The sequence below is a fragment of the Engystomops pustulosus genome, chromosome 3 (assembly GCF_040894005.1).
Source record: "Engystomops pustulosus chromosome 3, aEngPut4.maternal, whole genome shotgun sequence".
Taxonomy (NCBI): Eukaryota; Metazoa; Chordata; class Amphibia; order Anura; family Leptodactylidae; genus Engystomops; species Engystomops pustulosus.
The window spans coordinates 79,911,193-79,931,982 of NC_092413.1; the positions used below are offsets into that span (position 1 = coordinate 79,911,193).

At 39.7% G+C, this 20,790-nt stretch overlaps 1 protein-coding gene across 1 annotated transcript in view; it reads right to left on the bottom strand.

Moving 5' to 3' along the window:
- Positions 1-20,790, bottom strand: part of KIF26B (kinesin family member 26B) — a 214,700-nt gene that overhangs the window by 124,966 nt on the left and 68,944 nt on the right. The gene's annotated exons all lie outside the window — the stretch shown is intronic.

Below are 20,790 nucleotides of genomic sequence, written 5' to 3' on the forward strand. Positions count from 1 at the left end.
AATATTAAAACAGTTCATTCCCTCTGGAATTTTCAATTGTTCACATTTTGCTCTTGCCATTTTTTACTCTAACTGCCAGACCATCTAAAGCGTTAGAGGGCCCCCACACTTTGCCATGATGGAAGATATTGGTGAAGGGTGGTAAGATCGATTGGCAGCAGGTTTTCAGGGGAGACAGTCAAATTAAGGTTGTCTGGTAGAAGCTTACTTCCCTTTGCGTATTGAGAACACATCCATGCTAGCCAAGTGTGTATGGGTATGGTAGGGTGAATAGGAATATATAGCTTGGTGGCCACAAGATTAAATAAGGTAAGTGTTGCAAGTTATCATATACTTCCATATGTAGAAAGACTTCTTCTAAGGGCCCTGGGATACTGTATAGCACACAAATGAATGCCAATAGTTCAGATTACATGACACTATATATTACAAAACATGTATCCTAAATGAGGGCAAAATGATATTGTAAGGTATCAACTACAGATTGGTGTCTAACATATGCATGCGGTAAGCTATAGTAAATGTTTTTTGCTATATACGCTGCTAATAAATCTGGTGCACTATTCTCTCCTAAAGTGTTGTATTATGATAATAATCTTTATTTATATAGCGACATCAAATTCTGTACCACTTTACAATATAGTATTTCTAAGGTGAAGCACAGAAAATTGTGTAAAATAATTATTCTTGACATCAGTTACATTAATCAGATACCCATGGTCATTTTCATTTTTAACAAGGACATTCAAGGTCATAATGGAAATCTAAAGCCTATAGTATTTTGTGTCTTCACTGCAGGTGGTGCAGCTGATTTATAAATCATTGGTGACATGGAAGGGCAGATACAAAAACTCTGACAAAGAGCTAAGAAACATTGGAGAAGGATTTTACCTTGTCAAAAATTATAAAAAAAAAAAAAAACACAAAAACAACCTGTCTATGTCATAAGCAGACGTGTGCAAACCAATATTGTCAATCACTGCTAATCCCAGCGTGTCACCAATGTCAAAGTCACATTGTAAGACATCACATGGCGTATGCAGAGCTCTTATAAAGCATCAACAAATGGACAGTAGGCACGACTCTGTATTGTCAACAGTATTGACATGTGTTAATCAATCAATTATTAAATCATTAAAAATAAGAATAGAATATAATTTTTTTTTTACATTTATTTTGCTTCCTCTTACTGATGAATAGTCACACACTAAACAGTTATTATACAAGAAATAATGACACTATAGGACATAGAAATTGAAGGGTAACATAAATGGATACGGTCACCAGCTTTTATACCACTAAACTACCAGCTACACCTTGCCCATTTTACATAAAAGAAGGAATGCGAGAAGGGGCTTTTCATGCCTTATCTGAGGATGATGATAGTGGTGTAAAAGATGGTGACAGGTTCCCTTAATAAGAGCAGTATCTTATCTCCATAATTAATGTATAGTTCATGACTTTCATTGAACCCTTACAGTTTTATACCATACCATATACTACTTATAGTAAACACGTATATTAACCTTAATTTATATTCTAATGAAGCATTCTGCTGCCTCCATTCTGACAGAGATATATGGTTTTCCATGAAATATGGATTGAACAAACCCTGTTAAAGGGGCCTATAATTAGAATCGTTCATCTATATCAGATCACTGGGGGTCAGACTCTTAGATATTTGAAGGGCTACATTTCTATGTTAACAATAAGTATGCTGACGGTTCTTTCGAATAGTTGCCCAAAATTGATAATGTAATCCTGGAAAATGGTTTGAGGTGTGCGCATAAAAAAAAATGGGAAAAAAAACGTGGGGAACCAACATTGGTACTTTGTCACTTTTTTAGTGAAGGCCAACACTTTCTGATTATATGAACAAGTATAACAAACACGACTGAAGGCAGATGATCCAACATGTTCAATTCATGAAGATCCATTGGTGCCCCAGCACAGAGCAGTAATACATTAAGAAGTCTGAGTAATACTGAATACTGGATAATCATTTCTCCAGATAAGAGGCATAGTACTGAAACACAGCATTGATCCGATAGAATTCAGAGATGTCTGTAGCATGCTGGCTTCTCATACCTGATGACAACCTCATGGCTATCAGGGAGGATGGAGGATTTTTACTTTGAAGCAGTGTTCTCACTTCATGCTGTCTTTCTAATTGTATACCAAGGTGTCAAGCTGTCCTCACTAGTCCCATGTTCACACACAGACACAACAGGAATTTGACTTTCATGAAATCTTGGCCTCAGAGTTTAATAAAGCAATAATTTCTCATACAGTAATATATCTAACAAGTCTATTTTCTGAACTAGTCTCCAAAAAATACAAATCAGCTTTATTTACAGTGGAGTCATGGGTTAGACAAACTAGACATTTACAAGGAAAAAGGCCATTGTATGTAAACAGAGCCCACAAAATGAAAAGTGCCTCTACATATAATGCCGGAAAGTCAATGTATGTCACCGCATATTAAGGTCATGTAATGTTTACTCCAAATACACAACACAGGACTTAGCAGAAGAATGAAGCTCACAAAATGATGAAGTAGTTGAATGAAGCCTTATGTTTCATCACTTCAGTTTACGTAGATATCCCTCAGTAAATATAAGGCAACGTATAAAGCATGGATTCTCAATGAGTCCATTCAGTGTCAGGAGTAAAGCAATGTCAACCCCTACCCCTTATGTCGGCATCACCTCCGTGTGCAACATAAAAGCCACTTAATGAGAGCTGGGCTCCAAACAGTAGGACATAAGTGGCCCCCAGCGCTAATCAGAAAGCTTAGGCTAACCTTACCTCCCTATTGGGATGTCAGCTGAATAGGTTAAGTGCTGACAGGCCACAGAAGGACTCAGCCCCTTGACTTGTGTGGTCTGAGGAGGTCTTACATTACATACCTCCATATATGTTTTCCAAATGACTCCAACAGCAAGAGGAAGGAGACAACACTACAGTAACCTAGAGCAATATATTCACTTCATTGAGACAGGGTGCTACAGTTACAGATGAGCTGAAAGACCTATGTAGAAAGATGGCAAAAGGTCCTTTTAGTTAGTTGAACTTCATATCAGATAAGCATCTGCAGACTCAAAGACTGCACAATACACAGAATAGGATACAAAGGCACAAGGCCGGATAGCTAGCTTTCTTACAGCTTCATATCATTACTACAATTGAAGGTACAGATTTTCTGAGCTAAAATAGAAAGCATATAGTGAAAATAAGAATAAACATTTAATTTGTTATAATAAATGCTGTAGTGTGCAGTACCTGGTTTTGCGAACATTGGGGCTTATTTACTAAGGGTCCGCGGCTGCACTTCTGTCAGATTTTCCGACTTTGTTGGAGATTGCACGGCTGTGACAGGTAATTAGCAGGGGATTGTGTCGCACGCGATCAAATTTTGGCGCAGCTGCACTGGCTTTCATGCAACGGAAATCAAGGGGGCAAGCCGTCGGACAATCTGACTGATTCAGACTGAGCACAATTTAACTTTCAATTTGTGTCGCAAGACAATGCACTTACATGCACCAGGAAGAAGAAGGTGAACTCTGTCGGACCTAGGCGGGGAAGCGACACATGCAGGATATCGTGCACTCGATCTTAGTGAATCGTGGCAGAGTGCATGAACGTCGGACCATGCACTTTTTGTGGACTCCCTGGACTGGGTAAGTAAATGAGCCCCATTGTATCAGATGATCCTAAAAAGATTCTGTGAAACAACATATTTTTGATGTGAACATTATGGATTTGTTTCACAGTTTAGTAACTATATTATAGATAATTAAATTGTACATATATGTATCCCTAAAGGAAATCAACTGTGCTTGCAATATTTTCTGTTTGCAGCAAACTCCTTGTATCTTGATATTGTGTTTTTCTGTATTATGGTATCCTGACTTTTTGCCCTTATTCTAACTACCCATCCATGTGATTTTGTATTTTATTTGTCCTCATTGTTGCGACCTGACCTGACTGATCATGGTGGAACAAGCCAAACTTTTATTGAGTATGACTTTGTAATGTTTTGAAGGAGAGCTTGAACAGTCACAGGACAAAATTGGAGGCCACTGGGAGCCACTTTCCTCTCCCTTTTGAAAACAAATGCATGGAAGTGTTTGAAGAATTAGATGATCGCCAAATAAGCATTCAACAGTCATGGGTTTATAACGAATACATCACGATTAATAATTTTTAGTTGCAATATTAGGGTATTGGCATCCAATTGTAAAGTCAAGCATGTTAAGGACTCTGAAGTCAAATTACACAGGCTAATGAACCTATTTATATGGATGTGGACTAAGAATTGTCTGTAGATGTGGAAAAAGGGGAACAGATCAGTAAATACCATCTCTGCCACCTGCCTTACCAATTATAACTAAAATTGTCGGAGACTTTAGTATGTTGTTTCTTAAGATCAGAGAAGCCTCTCAATTTTCACAGCTGTTAAACTTATATCAGTAGGTGCTAACAATCTTAATACACTACCATTGTTAAGATGCATAGGAAATAAATTTAACAAGAATTCAAACATTAAGATACATGTAACCTGCCCTGATACATGTAACCTAAAACAACTACAGGGCCACACATCTGATAAATATAATCAACTCAAAACCAAAGAGATGTGGTAATGCCTCAATAATGGGATACTGAACTATTACAAAAATACAAATATATCTTTATTGAAATTTTATAGCACAGACAAAGATAAAACCCTGAAGAAGCCACAAGGAACGAGTTGGGCAGCCAGCCCCTTTTCTCCATACCTGGAGATAACCTTTTTTATCGATTTGCATGAAGTGATGTTTGATACTCACTGTTACTGTGACAACTCATCGATTGTGGTCTATGGGGGTTTATTTTTTTACCATCATTACCCAAACTACTATATAGTATGAATCCCCATAGTTTTAATTCTGTGTGTACTCATTAACTTTGTGCCAGGTTTGGGCTAGACCTGCCTGTAGAATAAGCGTAGTTCCAATTTAGTGAACATGAATTTACACTTGAATGTGTTTTTAAATGCTTTTATTTTTGTCTGTGGTATGAAATTTCAATAAGGTTATATTTGTATTTTTGTAATATATTGGTATCCCACTATTAAGGCATTACCACATCTCTTTAGTTTTTGGCTTTTCTTACACATGCACTTCAGCAATCAACAAGAATGTGATATTATGGGAACCACAGAGTAAATGGAGAAGATATACAGGCGGTCCCCTACTTAAGAACACCCGATTTACAAACGACCCCTAGTTACAAACGGACCTCTGGATTTTGGTAATTTACAGTACTTTAGCCTTAGGCTACAATAAACTGCTATAACAGTTATCAAAGGTGTCTACAATTATGCCTTATTGTTAATCCTGGTTCTTATGACAACCCAACATTTTTAAAATCCAATTGTCACAGAGACCAAAAAAATTCTGGCTAGGGTTACAAATATAAAGTATACAGTTCTGACTTACATACAAATTCAGCTTAAGAACAAACCAACAGAACCTATCTTGTATGTAACCCGGGGACCGCCTGTATATTAAAGTGTGTTGATATAAAAGAAGTCAAATACCAAACAGATGTGAGGTTAATGTGATACTACTCGTGCCGTCAGAATGATGGACAACCTAGCACAACTCCAGTAGGCCTCATTATAAGACAATGCAGCCATCGGAACACTCAGGAACACTTAACAGAACATCAGTTGTGAAATATATGTATTGGGAAAGAAGTTACCACAATCTGAAAAGACACCCACTGGAAACCATCCATATCGCTGTAAAAACTAATACTGTCTAGGAGGGGGGTGGCCAACAGTAGCCAATTAGGTAACATGTTATTTTGCAAAATAAGGTCAGTAAAATGTTTGCGTCTAAATCACTGCCACATCCAATGCACAGTTTGTTTAAAGTGACCCTCTCCTAGATCCCAAATCAATTGACTAAGGAACTGCTGTTTACTTCCCTACTAACTGGAAGTAAACCTAATAGAGAGATAGAAATGCCAAGTGACATAATTTGTCTCCTCACTAACTTTCTCATTACAAAACTACATGAATGATATCTTTAGCAATGACTTTGAGAGCAGCAGCAGTGAGGATACATAACATGTGCTGCCAGATCCCCTGCAGAGCTAGCCCCCTTCTGCTTATCAGCGGGTGGTGTTTGGGAAGAATGGACTAAAGCCATCACATTACACTTCCCTTATCTGACTTTTGTCTGGAATGAGCCACTGATGGGGAGCAGTCTGTAACAACTTCCTGACTAGTCTTTTGTTGTATTGAACATTGTGTATCCTGCTTTATTGAGAGGTGATAACCACAGCTTATTTTATATATTAATGTTTAATATTAAATATAGACTCAGAACTTCTACATTTTCACATTTTCTGTTTACCTTGAATTCCCCATCAACATCAACGGACCTTCCATTACCTTTCCATTATTAATAGCTTCAACAAATGCAATGCTATTTTTTGGCTTATATTAATGCAACAGAGTCTAAATCACATTTAACCTAAGCAATATTTTGAGAATGTGATCTATGTAGAACCTAGTACAAAAATCCACTAAATAATATATCACGAGTTGCAACACAACAGACATCAGTCAGTACAGAGATGCAATAACTAAGTAGAGCTTGCTCAGTTGTAGATGTCATAGGAATATGAATATATCAAAATAGATTGTGCCCTAAATAAGTGGTGAGTGCCCAGTGTTTTTCGTTAGACAGAGGCCCTGTGTTGAAATGGTGGTAAAATTGACAAGACTATGTAAGTGACAAGAAATAATAGTTGTTTGACCTTTGAATTCCTGAAGGATAGACCACTCCTCAGTCTGCTAGGCTGTGTGTTCATATTGGCATACCACATGATAATTTATGTATTCCTAATCTTAAACTTAACAGTGAACTCACTATGTTCCCTACCTCTATTAGTGTTTTTGTTAGAAGAGAACTAAATGGGTTCACATGTGTATATGTCTACAGAAATTCCATTAAAAAACTAAGTTGTATCATTATACAAAAGTTTTCATATGGAGGAAAACTTTGTGAAATTTTTTTTAGGTGTCTGTATTTTTATATTAATGCATCCTGGTGAATACCAAAAAAAGGAATGGATCTTACTTAAAACTAAAAAGTCTGAGTTTCTTAATACTTTCTAAAAGCTCTTAAAAAAACAACTAAGGATGGCCGGGAGGGCGCTGCTTAAAAAAATAAAGTCCTACTTACCTTCTGGTGCCCTCCAGGATTCAGCTTCCGGCCGTCCGCGGCCGGGCACGCCTACCCGTCCCTATTCACAGCATTGTGAATGCGGGCCGGAAGGTTGTCGGGTCCGGCCGGAAGCTGAGTCCAGCGCTGCTCTGGCAGCGGGATACCGGAGGGCACCGGAAGGTAAGTAGGACTTTATTTTTTTAAGCAGCGCCCTCCCGGCCACCCTTAGTTTTTTTTCAGAACTCGACAACCCCTTTAAGGACATCATAGTTGTATGATTATAGCATTAATCACTAAAAATTCCTAAAGATCATGACAAACTCATCCAACATAAACAAACACATAGATACAATAAATTGGGAGTTCACAAAAGTGCATTGTCCGACGATAATGCACTGTGCCGCGATTCCCTATGATCGTGCGCCCAATACCCTCCATGTGTCGCTTCCCCGCTCAGGTCTGACTGAGTTCACCTTCTTCTTCTTGGTGTATGCAAGTGCTTGATCTTGCAACACAATTTGAAAGTTAAATCCGGCGCTCAGTCCGAATCGTCCGACAGCGCAGGCCGATTTCTGTCACATGAAAGCCAGCGCAGCCGCCCCACAATCCCATCGCGTGTGCCACAATCCCATTCGGCGCGAATCCCGAAAACGTCAGAATAACTGACTAAAGTGCGGCCACGGCCCCTTAGTAAATAAGCCCCATTAGGTTTAGGTGCAGGTATTAAAGGTTATACAATGGGAACAAAAATTAATCTGGCAAGGATTGATTACAATAATTTAAAGCTTAAAGTATTCTACAACTCTACCAAGTCAATGAAGGCATCTTCTCTGGTACCAGATGAATACACTTGATACACTTGAATATGAATGATATATTACTGTACTATAATCATTAATGGTCATAATAGAAACAAAATCCTGAGCAACAGATCCTGTTTGACTGATGCAACTGAAGTTTAAGGTAAATAATTACACTCACCGGCCACTTTATTAGGTACACTTGTCCAACTGCTCGTTAACACTTAATTTCTAATCAGCCAATCACATGGCGGCAACTCATTGCATTTAGGCATGTAGACATGGTCAAGACAATCTCCTGCAGTTCAAACCGAGCATCAGTATGGGGAAGAAAGGTGATTTGAGTGCCTTTGAACGTGGCATGGTTGTTGCTACCAGAAACTGCTGATCTACTGGGATTTTCACGCACAACCATCTCTAGGGTTTACAGAGAATGGTCCGAAAAAGAAAAAACATTCAGTGAGCGGCAGTTCTGTGGCCGGAAATGCCTTGTTGATGCCAGAGGTCAGAGGTGAATGGGCAGACTGGTTCGAGCTGATAGAAAGGCAACAGTGACTCAAATCGCCACCCGTTACAACCAAGGTAGGCAGAAGAGCATCTCTGAACGCACAGTACGTCGAACTTTGGGGCAGATGGGCTACAGCAGCAGAAGACCACACTGGGTGCCACTCCTTTCAGCTAAGAACAAGAAACTGAGGCTACAATTTGCACAAGCTCATCGAAATTGGACATTAGAAGATTGGAAAAACGTTGCCTGGTCTGATGAGTCTCGATTTCTGCTGCGACATTCGGACGGTAGGGTCAGAATTTGGCGTCAACAACATGAAAGCATGGATCCATCCTGCCTTGTATCAACGGTTCAGGCTGGTGGTGGTGGTGTCATGGTGTGGGGAATACTTTCTTGGCACTCTTTGAGCCCCTTGGTACCAATTGAGCATCGTTGCAACGCCACAGCCTATCTGAGTATTGTTGCTGACCATGTCCATCCCTTTATGACCACAATGTACCCAACATCTGATGGCTACTTTCAGCAGGATAATGCGCCATGTCATAAAGCTGGAATCATCTCAGACTGGTTTCTTGAACATGACAATGAGTTCACTGTACTCAAATGGCCTCCACAGTCACCAGATCTCAATCCAATAGAGCATCTTTGGGATGTGGTGGAACGGGAGATTCGCATCATGCATGTGCAGCCGACAAATCTGCGGCAACTGTGTGATGCCATCATGTCAATATGGACCAAAATCTCTGAGGAATGCTTCCAGCACCTTGTTGAATCTATGCCACGAAGAATTGAGGCAGCTCTGAAGGCAAAAGGGGGTCCAACCCGTTACTAGCATGGTGTACCTAATAAAGTGGCCGGTGAGTATATCCAGCATATTTATTTAGAGAGAACCACTAATGCTCACACAGACGTCTTTTGGCTAAACAATGATGTGAAATAAATTATCCAAATGATAAATGTTTAAAGTTCATTCAATTACTTTCACTGAATGCCCTTGTAAAGCCATCCATCACTGGGAAATCAAAGATATATTTCATAAACAGCAGGCTGGCAAGAGGCCCGCACTGTCTATTTTTAGCTTGGCATTTTGGTAAATGACTGTTTCAGCAAAATTTAGGATTATAAAACCATGTCTGATGTCTGATCCGTGAGGCACTGACTTGTACTTTCTTACTTATGGGATTCAGAAGACAAAGTAATAAACAAGCAGTTTATCTTAATAAAAGTTTTGTTGATCTGATGATCCACTACAGTTGACCCGTAGATGATGAGAAATATGTAAAACACAGGTGTATAAGTGAAGGATACTGTATGTAGAGAACTGGTGCTTCCCAATACAGTGGGAAACAATTGTACAACTTGTCACTGGTTTCCTGAATGGTTTAACCCCTTACCGACATGTGACGTAATAGTACGTCACATGTCGGGTCCCGGTACATGGAGAGGGCTCGCGGGCCGAGCCCTCTCCATAGCCGGTAAGTATTTGCTGCATATTGCAGCAAAGGCTTACCGGTAACACCCGGCACCGATCGTGGGTGCTTTACCGCTGATCGCCGGCGCAAGCGCCGCCATCTTTCCGTGGATCGTCGCTCCCCGTGACGTCATCGGGGAGCGGCGATCCATCGCCATGGTAACTTCGGGTCTCACGAAGACCCGAAGCTACTTCGGGTTAACCCATTCATTACCATGTGCTGTCAGCACATGGTAATGTATGAGTAGTAAAATCCCCATATACTGCCATACTGTAGTATGGCAGTATATGATAGGATCGATCAGACAACCTAGGGTTAAAGTACCCTAGGGATTCTGAAAAATAGTAAAAATAAAAAAAAGTTAATAAAAAAATTATAATAAAAAAGCCTAAAAATTCAAATCACCCCCCTTTCCCTAGAATTTATATAAATATAAATAAACAGTAAAAATCATAAACACATTAGGTATTGCCCGATCTATCAAAATATGATAACGGTTTTTCACTGCGTTTAACCCCGTAACGGAAAATCGCGCCCAAAGTCGAAAATGGCACTTTTTGGCCATTTAAAATTTTTTTTAAAATTCTATAAAAAGTGATCAAAAGGTCGTACAGTCCTAAAAATTATAACATTGTAAACGTCATCAAAATCTGCAAAAAACGACACCACCCACAGCTCCATACACCAAAGTATGAAAAAGTTATTAGCCCCAGAAGATGGCAAAATTCCCCAAAAAATTTTTGTACAGGAGGTTTTAATTTTTTTAAATGTATGAAAACATTATAAAACCTATACAAATTTGGTATCCCCGTAATCGTACCGACCCAAAGAATAAAGTAGACATGTCATTTGGGGTGCACAGTGAAATCCGTAAAATCCAAGCCCACAAGAATACGGCACAAATGCGTTTTTTTACCAATTTCACTGCATTTGGAATTTTTTTCCCCCTTCCCGGTACATGGCATGAAATATTAAATACCACCATTTTGAAGTGTAATTTGTTACGCAGAAAATAAGCCCAAATACAGCTCTGTACATGGAAAAATAAAAAAGTTACAGATTTTTGAATGTGGGGAGTGAAAAATGAAAACGCAAAATCGAAAAAGGGCCACGGCGGGAAGGGGTTAAAGGAAATCTACTATTTGTTTTTATGCATTGTGAACCAATCATACCTTGAGAATGCTGTAGCCACTCTGATGCAGAAATGTATCTTGTTTAATTCCTGAATTGAGTGGTTTTGCTGAAAAAAACAATTATAAAATTATTATAATGAGACTCTGTCGCTCCGGTGGCTGCCCCAGCGCTTCTCCTCTTACCGCAATTATGCACTGCTACAGAGAAGGCTGCATGTGTTGTCCCTGACAGGCAGTAGTAATAAATCACTGCAACATCCCCCAGCTACTGTGTAGGAGTCATCCAGCTCAGGTTGATTAGTCCTGTCTGGACAGTTCAGGAAGCTCCGTGTGTAACGTGTTTATGTAGGCACCCCGCTTTCCAGAGGGGTGCCTTTATAAATGTTTTTTCATCAGTGTAGCTACAGCATTCTCAAAATATGTTTGGTTCACATAACATAGAAACAAATGGTAGATTTCCTTTAAGGTGCACAATAGCAGCCCCATAAACTCTTCTAGAACTTCTTTTTGTAAGACAATACTTCACACCGCCTACTGAGAGCAGGAGAGAACACAAAGAGGTCTCCCTAATGGTAATTTTTTTCGTTACATTTTTATTGTTCAGTAAAAAACAAAACAAAAAAAATCGAGTAACTACATATAGTGGACCCTACAATACGGTGTGAGTGTTAATTTAGTAAACAGTCACCCTTACTAGTTCAATTAACCCTACTTCAGCATCCATCTCAGTCCTTATTGTTGTTTCCCATGCGGTTATTGTACCGTGGCTCTCCATACAAACGCTACAAAAGCCACAGGCCATGGGCTTCACTACTTTTCTCAATACTGCTTTCAGACTTATGAACCTAGCAATCCGTATATGAACAAGGTCTTTACGACTGAAACGTTATAATTCTGGATTTCTATCTAATGTTTCTACAAATACAAGAAATATACTTTACTGTATAAAATTTGATTGCTGGTTGTATAGTGTTTAGGGGTGGTATCCTACCGGAGCACCACCTTCCCTGAAGGAATGACGTGCATGGCTACCATCTCTGCAGCAAAGACATTACAATAACACATGAGCACTGTAGCCATTCACTGGCCTCATAGTTTAAAAGCGAATAATTGGCTGCAGTAGTCACATGTTGTTGACATGACTTTAGCATCCAGTCCTGTAAACAAAGACAGACATGGAGGAGTGTGGCACTGCTGACAGAGCTGGTGATTTTACAGGTAAGGGTGATTTCTCCAATCCTAGGCAACCCCTTTAACCATAGGTCTAAATGACTCTTTAATGCATTGTCTGGATTCACACACACTGGGGCTTATTTACTAAGGGTCCGCGGAACGCACTTTCATCGGATTTTGAAAATTTTCGGAATTTGCGATGCTGTGTCAGCCATTTAGTAGGGGACTGTGTTGCACGCGATCGGATTTTGGTGCAATCATGCCAGGCCGTGGGCGATCTGACAGATTCGGAAATAGCGCACGATTTAACTTTATAATTGTGCCGCAAGACATGCACTTACATACACCGGGAAGAAGAAGGTGAACTCCGACAGAACTGATCGGAGAAGCAACACATGCAGCAAATCGGCGAACGATCTAAGTGAATCGCAGCACAATGCATTCCAGACGGACATTCCGGATCGCGGAGCGCGCCAGGGACTGGTAAGTAAATGTGCCCCTATGTGTTGCAAACTTGTTTTTTCTTTTTCATTCGAAATGCTGCAGGCATACTTTTGTTTTATGTGTTTTTGTTTCATTCTTAGGATCAGTTAATTTGACAAGAAATTAAGGTCTATGTATGGTGTTTGGAGAGTTTAACATATAACTCTTTGGAAACACCTTCTGTATAACTTTCTCTTTCTATACTTAGAAGCTATTAATAGCTATTAATCACTAGTAAGACCACCTCATGACGAAATGACTGACTGATACAACCATAGAAAGGTATGAGTAAATCTATTTAACAAAGCTATGTATGAATATGCTGTGCTCTTCCTGCTCTGTAACATACTGTCTGCATTTTAAATATTAAAAAAAAAAAACTTTAAAAAAAGTGTTTCAAAGGAGTCTTAAAAAACTTTTAAAAAACAGGGGACAAAGCTGAAGAACAAAGGACAAAGAAGCCGAAGGACAAAGCTCCCAGTGATACATGCAAAATACTGCACAAGAATTACAATTTCCTTGTCTGGTCATACATTTTATTTGTATAGAATCATCTAAACAGCTTCTAAATTGACATGCAGCCATATTTATTCTGCAAACAACTAGTCCTATGTGAACAAAGAAGGGATAAGTAGCATATTGAAAGCACTGTGTAATTATAATACACAAATCATGATGATCCACTCAGTGATCCAAACGTCCGTGAAATAACAGGTCCAATGCTGGCATGAAGACGGGCTAAACCAGATCCGTTGTGTCTATGTGATATCTGTGTTAGATAGATGAAGTCACTGTATTACTGACACACTGGGGTATGGGCCAAGAGGATTTTCCTTCCCCCTCTAGTAAATTCCCCATAACCTTACATAAAGAGGGATGCAGTGATTTGAATGTGATTCTATACTAAGAATTCATGCAGAAGATATGCAGACAGAGCAGAATGAAAAGCTAGATATATTGGCAGGGCCAAACTGTGAAACGGCATTATCTGACAATGTGTTACAAGCTGATATCTGAATGAGAAAGGGACTGAATAGCAGATCTTAATGGAAACTAACAACGTGCCCAGTCTATCCACCAAAGGCTTCATACATATTACTGTATTGTAACATGTTTGTTACATTTTTGACACTGCAAACAATGTATTTCACCTTTTCCTCCTTTGGAGGTGTCATGTAATGGTCAGCTTGAATGACATGTCTTATAAAGATGAATTCTAGTAACAGGGAACTGATGTAGTTTCTCCTCTGAACTCAATGGGGCACATTTACTAAGGGTCCGCAGCCGCGAATCCGTCGGGTTTTTCCCGAATATTTCCGCTTTGCGCTGTATTTCACGGGATTGTGACGCACGCGATCAATTTTTGGCGCAGTCGCGCCGACTTTCGCGCGACAGAAATCGGGGGCGTGGCCACCGGACAACCCAAAGGATTCGGAAAAACCGCAGAATTTAAAAAGCCATTTGTGTCGCAAGATCAAGCACTCACATACACCAGAAAAAAGCAGGTGAACTTCGGCGGACCTCGGCACAGCAGCGACACCTGGTGAATATCGGCGCACGGAGCTTAGTGAATCCCGGCAGAACCCGAATCAGCGTCGGAGAACCCGCCGCTGGATCGCGACTGGACCAGGTAAGTAAATGTGCCCCATACTCTTAGATTTCTATGATGATCTTGCCTATTGCAGGCAGTCAGGTCTAGAAAATTACATGTATCTGTCCAAGGATCTTCTTTGTAATAGGATATTTTTAAAATATTAGTGTGATCTCTTAGTATATAATATTATTGTTCTAGCCCTTAGAAATAGATGGACTCACATACAATAATCTACAGTTGTACTGTTTCTTTATCCTGTTAATAGTCACCACCAAACTAGCACAGGAAATTATGTTGCTAATTATTATTACTTTAGCCAAAAAAAGCAAGAAAATATCATATTATCCGAGTAGATTTGAATGAAAACCTAAGTCCCTCATGATTCAGAGCATGGCAAAAAACCTATAAGACTGATTGGCCATTATAGGTTTGACTCCAAATATGGAAGTCAGAATATATCACGGCTGGTTCAAGCAGCAGCATTTTTATTTATTAAATTATTTTTATTCCATTCCCTTCAGGGTCGGTTTTGGACAAAGTGGGGCCCTGGGCAAAACTAAAAGTTGGGCCCCAAAGTAAAACTATTTCATGAACAGTCACAGTCAGTAAGTGGCTCCCTTTAGCCCTGCACAATAATAACACTTTGTAGCTTACAAACCGTAGTATGGTAAGTTTCTGTAATATGGGACTGTGGGAGAATTTTGTAGGAGATGGAAAGGTGGTTGGTAGATTGGTGATAGAAGATATATATGAAAGATGATATATATTAATACATAGGTGATAGATGCATAAATAAAGTAGATTAGATATTGATAGATAGCCAGATAGATGATAAAAGATAAATAGATATCAGAGATAAAAGATTGATTGATAAATGGATAGATAACAGAGAGAAAATATATAGATAGACAAAAAGCTAGATAGATAAATGGTTAGATAGACAGATACCGTTAGATCTGAAATAGACAAGTTATAGGACAGTGACGGCAAACCTTTTAGAGACCGAGTGCCCAAACTACAACAAAGACCCTCTTATTTATCGCAAAGTGCCAACACAGAAATTTAATTTGTGATTTATACTCCCTTCTCTGTCACAGTTTTCATTGATACCAGCACCTGAGCCACCAATAAAGCAGAAAATAATCCCAGGTACAGCTGTCACTTTAAAATAGCTCTGTGCACAGCAAGTCCTGGGCTGTCTGGGACTGCAGGAATATACCTGGAGTCATCTCTGGTGATGGCCTGAGTGCCCACAGAAAGGGCTCTGAGTGCCACCTCTGGCACCAGTGCCATAGGTTAGCCATCACTGTTATAGGAGATAGATAACTAGATAGCTAGATACATAGACAGAAGATAGATGATAAGCATTTTCACCCAGGCATTCAACAAGAAGGTATTAATGGAGCAATACATCCTCTGCCCACAAAAGTCAGGGGCCCCTTAGGTAGGGAGCCCTGGGCATACACCCAGTTTGCTTCCCCCTCATACAAGCTCTTAAACCTCTTGTGCCAACCCCTTCCTCATAGACTGTAAGCTCTTGTGTGCAGAGCCCTCATTCCTACAATAATTATGATAACAATTCCTATATTTATATAGCGCACACAGATTACGCAGCGCTGCAGAGCTTGCCAGATCAGTCCCTATCCTCATGGGGTTCACAATCTAATCAACCTACCAGTATGTTTTTGGAGTGTGGGAGGAAACCAGAGAACCTGGAGGAAACCCACACAAACAGGGAGAGAACATACAAACTCTTTGCAGATGTTGACCTGGATGGGACTTGAACCTAGGACCCCAGAACTGCAAGGCTGTAGTGCTATCACTGAGACACCATGCTGCAACTTTGTTTCATATAACTGTTACCACTCTACAATGTCTTATTTTATTTGTATGTGTTCCAAAGAATTTGTTAAGCGCTAATGAAGTTGATAAATATAGATTATGATTATTATCATGAATCAATGGTTTTGTTAGTACATAGATCGAGAACTTCCATTTCAAGAGGGGCACCTTTAGGACTTTGGGCCGTTTTGTGTCGCACTGTAGTTGGACTGTTCACGTTCTTCATGGCTGAAATTCACAGGTATTTAAGAAGTGTGTGTGTGCTGCGATTGTGGCGCACACAAACCTTTTGTGGCGCAGGTGCACTGGCTTCCATGTGACACAAATGGGCGTGCAGTTGGCTGGTCCAGCTGATTTAACTATGAAATTGTGTCATACGCCTTATGTTAAAGGTGCACCACAAAAAAAAATGATGAACTCTGTCAGACATGAGCACCATTCATGATTTCAGGCGCATGATCTTAGTGAATCGCTGCACGCTACATTATAGACGGATAATGCACTTTCAGTGAACTCGGGTGGCATTGTAAGTAAATGTGCCCCTGTGTTTCTATTTGTGTATTATAAGTGCAGCACAATCAACATAATATAAGACTAAACCCAACAATGTAAATAATAATCTTTACTTTATAGCGACATTAATACTGTAGCGCTTTAAAAATCATGAGGGGCATATATAAATTGAATAAGATAATACAAAGTAGAAACAATACAAGTGTGGGCCCTGCTCACAAGAGCCTACAATCTGCAGGTGAAGAGTATTAGATTGTGTATAATGGCCTAGCCATTTTTTATAAGGGAACAGAATACAGGCGGTCCCCTACAACCTGACATACACATGACCCCCTAGTTACAAACGGACCACTTGTAATTGGTAATTTACTATACTTTAGCCCAGGGCTACAAAGATCCAATTGTCACATAGACAAAAAAATTTGGTTGGGGTTACAATTCTAAAATATACACTTCCGACCTACATACAAATTCAACTTAAGAACAAACCTACAGAACAGATCTTATACGTAACCCAGGGACTGCCTTATAAACATAATTTAATAAATAAAAATGCAGCTGCTTGAACAAGCCGGCCATGGTCAATGGGACCACAGATAAAACTGCAGCTTGGTATTTGGTTTCACATGATGGGTTTTAATTGCAATAAATAAGCACAAATATATTGCAGGGGAATCCTGCTAAGGCTGCATCAGTATGCACAGTCTTGTGAGATTTGTTCATGCAGACTTTTATTATAGCTTTTCCTATCAAGTCATACCCAGCTTAGGGTGCCAGATAAACATTTATTGTTCATGGTTTAGCATTTAGAATTAATGATTTTAATATATGTAAGGCAAAGTATAAGGATTATTAAGCGAATCTGAGTAATATTCATGTTACAGAATGTCTGGAAAAAAATGTAGCTTGTATACCATCTAATGTAGAATATTGGGACTGCCAAAAATAGCCAATCACCAGATCACAAAGCAAGGGCACTGTGCCAAGCTGTTGATTATAAGTTGCTGTTTAACCCTTTCCTCGGGGCATTGGATGAACATTAGAAAATTTTACTAGTGGTTACAATGTGTTTTTAGTCTTAATGAATATTGTTATGTCACTTTATGATTTGCCTCAAGTATAAAAAAGTAGTAATTATAGTAATACAGCAGCGATATTATCAGTGCAATATGTTATTAGCCTATAAGCAGGAGTCAGTAGGAAGCGGTACATGGCGGCTTCCTCAGCTCTGCGGCTAATTATCCATGAGACTTTCTGAAAGTTTAATAACTATGGCGGCTCTCCCGTCTCTAATTAGTAAAGATCAAAAGCAATGTCTGCTCTGCAGCACCACTACTACAGATGCTGAGGGACTTGTGGGCATTCTCAAACATGTCTCAATTTTATATTGTTTGCAAGAACTCCTCATATATTTAGCAATATTTTCTAGATAAATTATATACATCAAAAATTTAAAAAATTCCATAAATGTGCTGCTATTACTTCCTGCCCAACTAAAGGATACAAGGCGTTGTTTTTTTTTTCACACAACAACCAGATAAACTGATGTGATAAAACGTATAAATGTGTAACTTCCCATTGAGTTGTACAAATTACACAACATTATGGGGGATATTTATTATGCCTCCTCCAACAGTTGCCTGGCAGAGAAGACACATAACTCTCCTCATGGTAGTCAGTATGCAGCATTTTCCACCAAAAGAAAGTAGGGGAAAGGAATAAAAAAAACATATTACGGTAGCTTCATTTACCTTATATACTCGAGTATAAGCCTAGTTTTTCAGCACAAAATTTGTGCTCAAAAACCCTAACTCGGCTTATACTCGAGTCAACTAAAAACATAAAGACAAAACTCACCTTTCTGACGTCACCCATAGGTCCTCTTCTGTCTGAGACAGTCTGAGACAGAAGAGGACCTATGGGGGACGTCGGAAAGATGAGTACAGTGTTATTTTTTTTTCCTTCTACAGGGGCTGGGTAGGCTGTATGCTACAGGGGCTGGGTAGGCTCTATGCTACAGGGGCTGGGTAGGCTGTATGCTACAGGGGCTGGGTAGGCTGTATGCTACAGGGGCTGGCTAGGCTGTATGCTACAGGGGCTGGGTAGGCTGTATGCTACAGGGGCTGGGTAGGCTGCATGCTACAGGGGCTGGCAGACTATATACTGGGAGGCTGTAACCAATGCATTTCCCACCCTCGGCTTATACTCGAGTCAATAGGTTTTCCAAGTTTTTTGTGTTGAAATTAGGGGTCTCGGCTTATACTCGGGTCGGCTTATACTCGAGTATATACGGTACTATGTTTACCCAATTTTTGTAAAAAAAAGAAACTAACAAACAAACTGCAGCACACTGTATATAAAATAACATTTTTTCAATAGTAATTATGTGGTCAAACTCTGGTATCTTCTTTGCAGTAAAGACTACTTTAAGATTTATGGCTAGTATACCATTACAACATGTTACGACAAACCAAAAAAAAAAAAACTTTTCTTCCACTGTAACTTATTCTTCAAATTCCTAGCCTTTTGTTGACGGATGGCCTGCACTATCTCATGAGACACAGACTGCTTACCTTAGATAACATCTTTCCAGCAAGATGAAGCCACTCTTGACCTTGGAAGAAAAGCAGCCTGGTTACAGTATTTAAGAATCACCAGTGATAATCTGAACATATGTTTGGCCAGTTGACACTGCGCTGACTATCGGGGAACAAATTGGAACAATATGCAACAACATTTTAGTCGGAATAGAATTTTTGCCATCGTAAACAGAAAAATGAATGATTTTTTCAATTAACTTCTAGGAAGCTGTATTAAAAAAAATTGCCATCATTAATATTTAGCATCAATATTGATGTCATATGTGTGCAATAAGACAGCCTTGTTATTAAGCCATTTACAAATTATTTTCATAATAAGCAATGCTTCACAACAGAAACACACGGGGTAATAACCTCAACAAAAAAAAGTGAAGTCATTGAAATAACTCCAAGGGAAAAAAGAAATTCTGTAATGTTTAGAGGGATAGGAAAGTGTAATTCTAAAGAAATACTAGATGCCCCTTAAGACATTTCTAAATGGGTTCTGCAGTGTGCAACAGTGCAGAATTCCAGTGGCACGCAGAGCTATGCTGGTATATAATTGCAAGGGATGCTCACACTCCCAGCAGAAACCACTGGTGATGGATGATAAATGACTTGTTCACAGGCTGCAAATTTGTCTTCTTGACAGCTGAGTCTGCTTAGAGGTCATAGCAATCTCCCCAAGCCCAGATACTCAGCAGAAAAAAAATGCAACAGCTATAGTAAACTTCAACTTCACCGTGACACAACAGCCATATGCTTCATTAAGGCTTCATTAAGGCTTCATATGGCTAATTGCTGCCTAACATCACCTTCCTATATTAAGAAGTAAGAAGGATGGGGAAAAAAAAACGATAAAAAAAACTTTATTAAACAATAGGTAACCTACTGCTGAATCTTAGAGATTTTGATGAAATTATTAAATTTCACCAATAAAATTGAGTATTGCCATAGGCTAAAGTGCTACTATGTAGATAAATATTGGAAGGTGTCACTATTTTAGAGGCTGTCCTGCTCTTACTCATTTCATTTACTGTGTTTCTATTTAAACTTGGATTTTTGTTCATCATCAATGTGATTCATCAAAGTTCATCTAGTCATGTAATGTTTATGTATGGGAGCTGCTCCTTAGGCCGGCGCCACACAGGGCGCTTTGTCTGCGCTTGCAAACGCAAACGCAGACAAAGTCGCGCCCACCGGGGCGGGCCTCGGCCCGATCGCATCGGCGTTTCTATGGAAACGCCTGCGATCGGGAACGAGCCGCCGGTGTTTCGCGTTAAATTAACGCAAAACACCGGCGGCTCGTTCCCGATCGCAGGCGTTTCCATAGAAACGCCGATGCGATCGGGCCGAGGCCCGCCCCGGTGGGCGCGACTTTGTCTGCGTTTGCAAGCGCAGACAAAGCGCCCTGTGTGGCGCCGGCCTAACTCTACCAAGCCAAGGGCTCATACATACGAGGGAGCTAGC